The 10,819-nt window shown below is 40.0% G+C and overlaps 1 pseudogene; it reads left to right on the top strand.

The window, feature by feature from the left end:
* Positions 1-367: 367 nt before the first annotated feature.
* On the top strand, positions 368-4,965 carry LOC147000324 (uncharacterized; annotated as a pseudogene).
* The last annotated feature ends 5,854 nt before the right edge of the window (positions 4,966-10,819 follow it).

The following is a 10,819-nucleotide window of genomic DNA, read 5'->3' as shown; positions in this document are numbered from 1 at the left end:
TATTTATTTATTTATTATATGTAAGTACACTGTAGCTGTCTTCAGACACTCCAGAAGAGGGCGCCAGATCTCGTTACGGATGGTTGTGAGCCACCATGTGGTTGCTGGGATTTGAACTCTGGACCTTCGGAAGAACAGTCGGGTGCTCTTACCCACTGAGCCATCTCACCAGCCCCAAGAACTATTTTCTACTGTTGACCAAACAATGGCAGAGCAGTAGGAGGAAGAAAAGGCGGCTGAGTAGACTGTCTGGAAGGGGTCCCTCAATCGAACTCCCCTAAGGAAGTGGTCTGCAGCTTCAGTAGAGAACAGGCCCTGGGATCCACTTGGCCTGAGGAGGCTATTTCCGAAGTCATGGGTTCGGAACATGGAGTGTATTGACTCTGGTGTTCTCTAGATCCTGAAAGAACTGTTAATATTCCTGTATCACTAGGGCAATGGACTAACAATGAGAATGAGAAGGGAGGAACTGTCACACAGGTCTGTGGAGACTGTGTCTGCCTGGCTCTGAGTAACTTGGAGAAGGCCTGGGTACCATCTTTGTGGGTAGCCTGTAGATGAGGAGGCTGGTGAGTCTGGCCCAGCAGCAAGCATCCCATTGACCACTGAGCTGCCTCTGCTCTACTTGGTTGGTGCCCTGGTAGACTAGATGGCTATTTCTGTTGTCACGTATATGGAGGAGGACAGAACACATTAGAGCACTGGTCCTCAACCTGCGGGTCTCCACCCTTACAGGGGTTGCATATCTGATATCCCACGTATCAGATATTTGCATTAGGATTCATAACAGTAGGAAAAAATTACGGTTATGAAGTAGGAACCAAATAATTTTATGGTTGAGACTCACCACATGAGGAACTGTATTAAAGGGTAGAAGCATTAGGCAGGTTTGAGAACCACAGCATTAGACTGGCTTTATCTTTTCCTTCTTTAACACTCATTTGGATCAGAGACACATATTGCCTATTCTGGTAGGACAAGGACTTCTTTTTTATTTATCCATTATTTGTTTCACTATGTGAACATGAGAGTCTGGTAAAATATAAAGAATAACAATAATATGAATAAATTTTGAAGAGGAGAAAATGAAGGAGAACATTATACATCCTTGCTTTTATCTGCCACAAAACAAATGTAATTAAAAGGTATATAAATGTCCGATATTTAACTAGATTCTGTTATAATACTTAACAGTATCTTCACACATTAGCTCATTTTCATTTCTTATTAGAAGACTTCAAGTATGATGTAGTATGGGCAAAAAATATATAGACTTTGGAGCTTGCTTGTCTGTGTCTAAATCCCATATTTGTCACTGACTAGCCTAAATTACTTCAAGAAAATGTATATTCTCAACCAGGCTTAGTTTTCTCACCTACCCAATAAGGATAAGAACTACAATTTTTATGGAGTTAATAAAAGAAATAATTAAATTTAATCAAATAAAGTTCTTAGATAGATACCTGACATAATAAAAGTATTAAGTGCAAATATTATCTCCACTATTAAAATTGTATACAGCCAGTTTCTTATTTGGAACACACATATATCAATGTGTTACCTCCCAAAGTGTGTATACAATCATGCATGCTTTTGTATTTACCTGTGAGTAGCACAGGTTCTGCACGTATTGCTTCAGTCCTTTAAAATGTGTTCTAGTCCTGTTTAATCAGTTCTAAAACATGGAATCTTAGTGGAAGCCATATTGTCCCCAAGGAAAAGTGGGTTCTTATGGGGGCAAAAGACACCACACACACACACACACACATACACACATGCGCGCGAGGTATGTAATAGCTATTGTATTAAAATTTTATAAGGTTATGGAAAGAAAAGGGAAAAGTATTTAAAACTAGGTTTACAAAAAGGATGATAAAAACAGTGCTTTAAGTGAAACTAATGTTCTTCTGTTTTAGGGAACGGCATGGATTGGAGTGGTTGATGATGGCAGTGAGGTCACTACCACATACAATGTCACAGCTGGCCAAGTGATCTTCTTTCCTAAAAATACGCTACATTGGATAAAGAATGTAGGCCATGATGACTGCTTCTTCTTGTTCTTCTTTTCTACACACGATGAGTTACAGACTCTAGATGTCGATGACGTGCTTTTTTCTACACCTGAAGGAAGACATGGCTTCCAGGTCACTTAAGGTATGCAATATTTGTACATCATGAAGGTATGTATGACACAGGCACAGAGAGAGTAACTATCAGTGTTTCTAAGGTCTAGCCATTGTCATAGAGCCACAGTTTGACTAACAATGACAGCAATGATTGAATAGCACACTGAAAAGTGTATCTCGCATTCTTACTAAGGGCCAAAGTTGAAAATGCATTTCTTTTGATTTTCTTTTATGAAGGTCCCTCCACATGGAATTATCATGTACTGGTAGAAATATTATGACAGAATTAATGGAAAATTGCTGCCACATATAGCCCTGCAGAGTCAAAAGACCATTCATTCTTTCTGTGGGAAGGACTTTACTGCATATTTTCTTAATTTTCAGCTGAAGATCCTGTTTCCTGAATTATTGGAACTTTAAAACACATTTTAAAAAATGTTTAATTGTTAATGAGATAACCAAGGTGTTTTAATGCGTGCTTATTTACATGATATGGTATTAATCAGGCTAACACATATCTCTCTTCTCAAACATGCATTTTTTTTGTAGTGAACACTCCTTTCTTCTGACCTTTGAAAGTACATAGTATATTGCTATTCCCCGCCATCACCCTGCTGTATGATAACATAGCATAACTTTTGCTCCTGGCAAGTAGTACTCCAGTCACTACTCTTGATCTCTCCAGGCACCTATTTACATTACAGAGGAATAATTGATGTTGTTGCTTACAGAAGGTCAGACATAGATGTTCACAGTGCTAATAGGGAGAGCAGGTGATGGTCTGCCTAGCAGCTGGAGAAGGTCCCCTGGCAAGCACGAGAATCCACACAGTTAACTTTCGAGGTTGCTTTTCAGTGCAGTTAAGCAATCTAATGCTCTAGAGAGAGAGAGAGAGAAGAAGTGGTTTCTTGGTGAGAATATTGGTAAGCATGGAAAATAATGTATGCTTTTGCAGGAATTTATATTGATCACCCAAAACAAAATGCATTCATAAATATTGTCCTGCCTGGGTCAGTGGAAGCCCATCTGTGCCAGTGCTGCCAGACCTTCTGCCACTTTCTTTTCTGTCAATAAAATCTGTTGAGTTCATAGCTATATGTGTGTGTGATTCATGATTGTGTTTAAGCCCAAAGGTGGAGTTAATTTCATTAGAAGTTTCCAGAAGCAAGCAGAGCATCAGGGGATCAATCTTCCTCCCAACTTGGAAGAATTAGTCCTGGATGCTAGTTATGTGCAGTCTCCTGACAGCCTTGTGTGGAGACACTTCTTTGACCTTAAAGGTGTGGTATATTTCATTTTAGTCAGGTTTTGTATATATGGTAATCTATTTTTAGCATAGAAAGCATTTTGTTTTTCATGGTGGGCGATTGTCAAGAGAAATTTGAGAACAAAACCAAAACACCATAGTTTTCAGTACAGTTGGGGATCCTCCAGTCTAGAGTGGATGTGACAAAGGATCTCAAAGAGGGATGGGGATGATTTAGAGCTTGGAAATGCTGCAAGTCCAGACACTGATGGCAGAGGACATTTCCCAACCATGTAGGGTTTAGAAGCCATGCCAAGGAGTTTGTATGATATCTTACCTGAAGAAAAGAGCCACTGAGAATTTGAAATAAGAGGGATGTCATGAATTTTGCTTTTTGAAGTCCATACCAAACGTGCAGACTTGTAGGGAGTGATCAGAGTAGGACATGTGGGAGACAGAGAGATGACTAGAAGGGCTGTTGTAGTCTTTTAAATAGGGGATGACTGTCATGTAGAGGAAATTATTGTGGAGCAAAGAATTTAAAAAAGATACAGTAGAAAGACCTTGATAGTTGACTGATTTCACGGGTGAGGGAGTTTTGTTTGGGGTAACTACCAAGTTTTCTACCAGGTTCCCTAAATTGAATGAAGAGTACATTGGAGATGCAGTGTTCTTTCTATTGGAACCCAGCATTCCATCAAGAACACATGTGATGAGGATTTGCTCTTTGTTCTTGCCTTCAGCACTGGAGATCAGGTAAGACTAAGATAGTTAACAGGAATCTGCTAAGCCATGTGTCTGGACAAAGGAGGCCTTCATAAATGTGGTCAGTTACAGGGTGGATGAGGAAGCTAGATGAGGAAAATGTATGAAGAAAAGAAGAAATTTCCTATTAAATTGCTTCTTAATTCTCTAACCTTTGAACCAAAGGATCAATGTGTATAGATCCATAAAGGCGCTGCAATTACAGCACAGCAGATATTAGAAGATGTGTTCCACATTTGTTGGCAAATACAATTCCCAATGTTGATTCCCAGGAATGGATAGGCCTCCTCATGCTGGAGCAGAGATTATCACAGTGTTGGGAGAAGCCAGAGTCACCATGGAGTTCCTGGAGCATTTACCGAGCTGTAAGGCTTGTCTCAGAAGATGGCCATGGGGGTACAACCATGAGAAGTCTGCCACTCTTGCTCACAGGGAGATACTGTGTTTTTTAGAGGGACCGATGATTCCTTCTAAGGAAGGTTGGAGGCATCTTAGCTTCTTTTCCCATCAGCGTTCCCCCCTCAGAACTGAACAGTGAGTGCCCCATGGCCAGGGGAGACTGGCACACACAATCACCTTGTGCAGGAGTTCAGTTGTGTGAACTTAGCCAAAGTACCAGCCCATGTTGCCAAAGCCTTGGCAGTCCTGAGGCCTCTGTAGAACTCTGAGCAGTGTGGTGATGACACGCCTTTTGTTTTACATCTACATGAATGACCATCTCCAGGCCACCTCAGACCATATTTTGGCCCAGGTTTTCTTCAGGAAGCAAAGTGAGTTTAAGAAGACTCCCAGATTCAGAGGACTAAGGCCATCAACCTGCCTGCCTGACATTACTAATAAGTTTGTATCTACTGCTCTTTGCCAGTTGTTGATAAGGAAAATATATATATTGTTACTTCAAATGTATCATGTAAGCATTTTTATATACATAGGCAAAATTTGCATATGTATTACAGTTACATAGTTACTATATAACTGAGTATTATTCATCACTGTGGGAGTCAGAAAAGAGACTGGTTTATATATGTACATTTTGAGGCACAGTAATCCAAGTTCATTAGAGTATGTCTGAGGAGTTTAGTACCATGCCTTAAATTGGAGATTCTCAACCCTTTTTTGGCATGAGATAGTTTTGATAATGACAACATTTTCAGAAATCCAGTCATGGCAGTAATTGTGTACTTATTTTTTATTACTGTAGAAGATATTTAGCCACAAAGCAGTTATGAGCTAAACCCTATCTTAGAGTGTATCTGGATTTTGTTGGTAACCTTACCATCTGTGTACATTTTAGAAAGTTTCCCCCATGTTTGAAAAAGTGTCTGATGCTAGTGTTAGGTGTGTCTAACCATGGACACCTTATCATCTTTCCGAAGCTGGTTGGGGCTGGCGCCCACTTCAGTTATTTAAATAAAGAATCAGTTTATAAATGTAACTGTATTTTATTTGTACTTTAATTTTGTTTGTAACTTATTTCAGTAGGCATGCTAGTCACCACCATCAGTGGGCTCCCTCACTGAGGTGCTCTATATAAAGTCCTAAGGGGACAGCTGCTCTTCACATCCTCCCTTTGTCATTACTCTCTCTCTCTCTCTCTCTCTCTCTCTCTCTCTCTCTCTCTCTCTCTCTCTCTCTCTCTCTCTCCATTTGAATGGCTAGCTCTAATCCTAGAGCAGGAGAATAAAGCGAGAGCTTTTAACAGGGTTAGGTGTCCACCTACAAAAGGGCTTTAGGAACCTGATGATACCTCTGCTCTTGGTTATTTATTCATTCATTCATCTGTGTAAGATAAGCACTATGAGACCCATAATGAATTAATTAATTATATAAAATATATTAATGTTTATATTAGAGAGACAAAGTCAATTAAATTATTGCTGCCTCAGGGAGTACATGCTCTACCGAGATAGGCGTGAAGTTCACCATGATAAGTGATAAATGTGTGCACACAAACTGTGTATGGATATGCACATTCATTCATGCATAAGTGAAACAGTAAACCCCAGCTCTGGGGAAGCCAGTGGGTGTAAAGGATGGAGGGTGCCAAGATTTTCTGGAGTCGATCTAAGTGAGGATGAACAGTTAGCCACAACATTACAAGGAAGATAGAATCCGTGAGCAGGAAAGCAATTCTAGAACAAAGATGGAAGGAGTCACTACAAACATGGAAGAATGAGAAAGCAGGTCATTATGGGAGGAGGGAAGTGTCAGTGATGAGAGGAAGTAAGAACAGGGGCAGTCCAGATAGGGAAGATGCTAGCATCCTGCAGAGCCCCATCACTATGCTATTCCTTATTGCCTTTCCCTACCTGAGGTTAGACCTTGGCATTAGGGAGAGGCTTAATGGTGCTCACGAGCAGAGATAATGTTGAGAGGATTCAGGGAACAGCACAAAGGAAATGGCGCACGGAAGAGGATGTCCAAACAGCTGTATTGTTTTGGCCATTAGTAATGAACCCAGGACTTTAAACATGCCAGGCAAACCCTGTAGTACTGAGATACAACTCTAAGTCAATATAGATTAATATAGATTGTAACTCCAAGCCACTTTATTCTTTATTTTATCCATTAATGCCCAAGTGCTGGGGATGGGTTCATAGCTCATTTAGGAAAGTGTTTGAATCACAAGCATAAGGATAATAGTTTCATCCCTAGGACCCACCTAATGAAAGGTAGCCATACTGTTTTATGCTTGTAATCCATGAGAAGTGTTGGAGAGGTTGAAATAGGCATACCTCAGGGCCTTCTGGCCATTCTGTATATATGAATATATATACATGTAAATATGAAGTATATACAAATAGATATATGAATATATATATGTATATATATCATCTGGCCTTCACAAAGACACATGCGTGCACGTGCATGTGTGTTGTGCATACATGCATGTGCACACATGCATGACTGAGGACTTGCACACACATACAGATACTGAAGTTTTTAGGCTTTTTGGTGAGCAGATGTTACTTCTTATAAGACTGCTGTACAGATCAGTGTGCTGTTCAAACTGATTAATGACACCGTACAGGCAAAACCCAAGACTTCTACTGAAATCCTTAAGTACAGCAGTAAGACTGAACACCTCTTGGCCATTTTATCACAAACAACCTATAATCTGGCTACATTTGAGGTGGTATAAGTTATAGTACATGAAAGTCCTTAAATGCTGAAAAAACTTTAGAGAGGTTTCTTAACAGCAGCCTGGGATGGCTGAGTAGAGCAAACTTGGTTTCCGTAGCACTTCAGGGATGGTGAAGAAATACTGAGGGCTAGGATTTTAGGAGTGACCCATGATGCCTTTCTGAACATTAGCTACTAAGAGTTAAAAGTGATGTCTTCTCCATACTTTTTGCTAACTTTCCCTTTTAGGAAACTGGCTTGATCCTCTGGTGTGGGTGGGTGGGGGGTGGCTAGGGTAAATCTGGAGAATCCAAAAGAACATGGATGGTTAAAGAAGTGTGTGTGTGTGTGTGTGTGTGAACTAGTGCACACTCAGTTTTTCTTCCTTGTACTTAAATATTCAGAGGAAAGCTGGCTTCAGCATCATGGAACTGCAGGCCACAAGTCATACAGTCTCATCACTTTAATTTGCAGAAATGGAAAACGACATCTAACCTAGCTTGGCTATTTTATACCAAAGGGTGCCTGGGGTTCCTGTCTTTAATGTTATGGAAGAGTCTTTCACACAAAGCAGAAGTCTGTACTGGGAAATGGACCAGCACAGGTTGGGGAAAGGGCCTCTATCACTTGCAGAACACTAAGCCCACACCAACACCACTCCCTTCATGGGTCGCGCACATTCTGAGACGCTGGAGAAGCCAACTGTTCAAAAGAGATAGCCAGAGCCTCGTAGGTCCACAGTTTACAGTTCCTGTCTAGTCAAATATTCAATGCTTATTTAAAAGTTATTGTTGGCTTTTAAAACTCTAAGAAAATACTGTCCCAAACTTGCCACTTTAAGTATACAATTTGGTAACACGAAGCTTGTTCAAAATTTAGTGCAAACATCACCAAATCCATTTGCCAATCCCTCCAACTCCTCCTAGACAGAAACGCTATGCCCATTAAACAACAATTCTCTGTTCACCTCTCCAACTGGCCCTGGTGTCCTCGAATTTGTATTCACTCTGGCCCACCATGAGTACTTCCTATAAATCCTATGATTGCCTCCTTAGCATTGTTCTAGAATTATGTAAGCTACATAGATGTAGTACCAGTGAACTTATAATTTAAATGATTTATGAGCAGAAGTAGCCTCTGTTTCTCTTCTCTCTCCACCCTCGTACTTGACGAACTCGGCTCTTTTTACATCATGAGTATTAAAAAATGTTTCTCTATTCAGATTTTGTTAGGTAACAACACATATTTCATTTTATTTTTATAACACATATTTTAAAACCACACCAGTGAACCCACATTATGCCCTGACGTGTCACTGAAGTCTACGCCTTTGTCTCAACAGTGCTTTAAGGTCAAGCTTTTCGTAAAGCTCCCAAAGTTACTTCTTGACTCCGCCCTCACGTGCCTTAGTGCGGAACTTCCTTCTCGTACCTGACATGCAGACAAGATTGAAATCTGCCCGTTGGTTTGTTTATTAATTTATTAATTTTTATTTCCTGATACTAGCAAGAAATCCCAAAGAACCTAAACAGGTGTCTCTCATATCTCTTATTGGGATGGTGAACTTCCCAGTTCGACCCTGCTTGGCGATAGCTCTAACTTTTTTTTTTTTTTTGTAGTATAGCCTTGTGTGCCCTGATTACTAATGAGCTTGGGATGCAGAGAGATCATACTGATGGGAGGAAATTACCACGTCCGGGCAACAGGAGTAGTGTCCCGTGTTGCTTCTTTGAGATATTGCTGTAGGGATTGATAGTCAGCCTGACGACTCAGCACACATTCCAAGGGCCTACTTCTCATGCTGTGCCAATGAGGAAATTTAACATTTAAAAAACATCCACCTAATATGTTCAAGGCTATTCCCTGCTTTCTCTTCCATTAGGTTCAGTGTACCTAGTTTTATGTTGAGGAATTGAGTTTTGTTCAGGGTGATACATAGAGATCTATTTGCGTTCTTCTACATGCTAATATAGAAGTTAGACCAGCACCATTTGTTAAAGATGTTTTCTGTTTTCCATTGCGTATTTCTTGCTTCTTTATCAAAAATCAGGTGTCCATAGGTGTGTAGATTTAGGTCTCCGTCTTTGAGTCAATTCTATTGATCAGCCTGCCTGTTTTCACGCCAGTACCACGTGGCATAAAAGTACCAGTGCTATAGTCCTGGGATGCAGCCTGAAATCAGGGATGATGATGTCTCCTCATTTATTTATTTTTTTAAAACAGGATTGCTTTAGCTATCCTGGGTTTTTTTTTTTTCCATATGTAGTTGAGTGCTTGTTCTAAGTCTGTAAAAAGTTATGTGGGAACATATGATCAAAGTCATGCCACTGAAGAAGCCGAGATCTTTGTCTTCATTGAAATCCATCTAACTCACTAATGAGCACATAGCTGCACCTACAGGTCTCCAGGAAGATCTTTATAACTGTTTCAATTTTTACTCTTTATAGTTGTAATAAACCCAGATTCTCACTGTAAAAACAAAACAACAAAACAAAACAAAAACCATTCACCCCAAATGTAAAGCAATTGTTCATCATTTATTTTAATTTCCAGGAAAATGGGAGGAGGGTTCCCCCAAACCCCTAAGCCTGGGTTGTGCTGTGGGCATTAGTAACGTCAGGTATGAATTCAAAGCTGCTAGTAACATGGATGCCAATGATTCATGCAAACCTTTCCCATGCTTTTTGTCCCTGGAGACCATTTTCCCAGTACCGGTGCAACTTAAATAAATGTTCTTTGAGCCAGTTTCATCTCTGTTTATTGGGTATAAAAGAGTAAAATCTGAGAAGAAAAACAAACCCTTTCAGCCCATTAGGATGGATCTTCTTTCAAGGATGTCTTATAAAATGATTTGTGGGAGATTGCTTTACAGGTTTACAGCATTGTGTTCCCACCTGGCCTGGGCCTGAGGAGTTCAGAAATACGAAGACAGCTGTAAAACAGCAAAGAAAACTCTAGGTTAGTGTTTGTCTAAACTGCCACCATTTGATCAAAGATTGAGGCAGAATTCTTGGTCTTTCTCCCGTGCAAGTTTTAGACTTGTATATTTTCTCTGTGAAGCATTTGCCTTCATAAAGTTCATACGTGTGTTTAATCAGATGGGACCTACTTCAGTCCATAACTGGAGGTGCTGACCTCTGGCTTTCAACTTTTAAATAGTACATATAAATATTAGTGGGCAAATGGAACATGCCATGAGAATATAAGCCAGTGGGTCTCTGCCCACTGAACACGCCTGTGTAAAGAGCATCTTGGGGGCATCGTGTCTAGGTCTTCTGGTTCCTGCTTCTGCTTGTTTGTGTAATTGCAACAGACTATTAGGTGTTTCTTAGTATACACTTTTTACTTTTGAGTATCATGTTTATGAAACTCACCGTTTTCTCTGTTTTTATGTTTCTTTTCTACGTTTTTGTCTTCAGTAATACCTTTTAGAAAATTATCTATCTATCTATCTATCTATCTATCTATCTGTCTGTCTGTCTGTCTGTCTGTCTGTCTGTCTATCTATCTACCTAGATATCTATTATCTATTTATTTAATGTATTTGAGTACATTGTCG

The sequence above is a fragment of the Mus caroli genome, unplaced genomic scaffold (genome assembly GCF_978045245.1).
Source record: "Mus caroli unplaced genomic scaffold, Mus_caroli_1 scaffold_19, whole genome shotgun sequence".
Lineage (NCBI taxonomy): Eukaryota > Metazoa > Chordata > Mammalia > Rodentia > Muridae > Mus > Mus caroli.
This window is presented reverse-complemented; position numbering and strand designations above follow the sequence as displayed.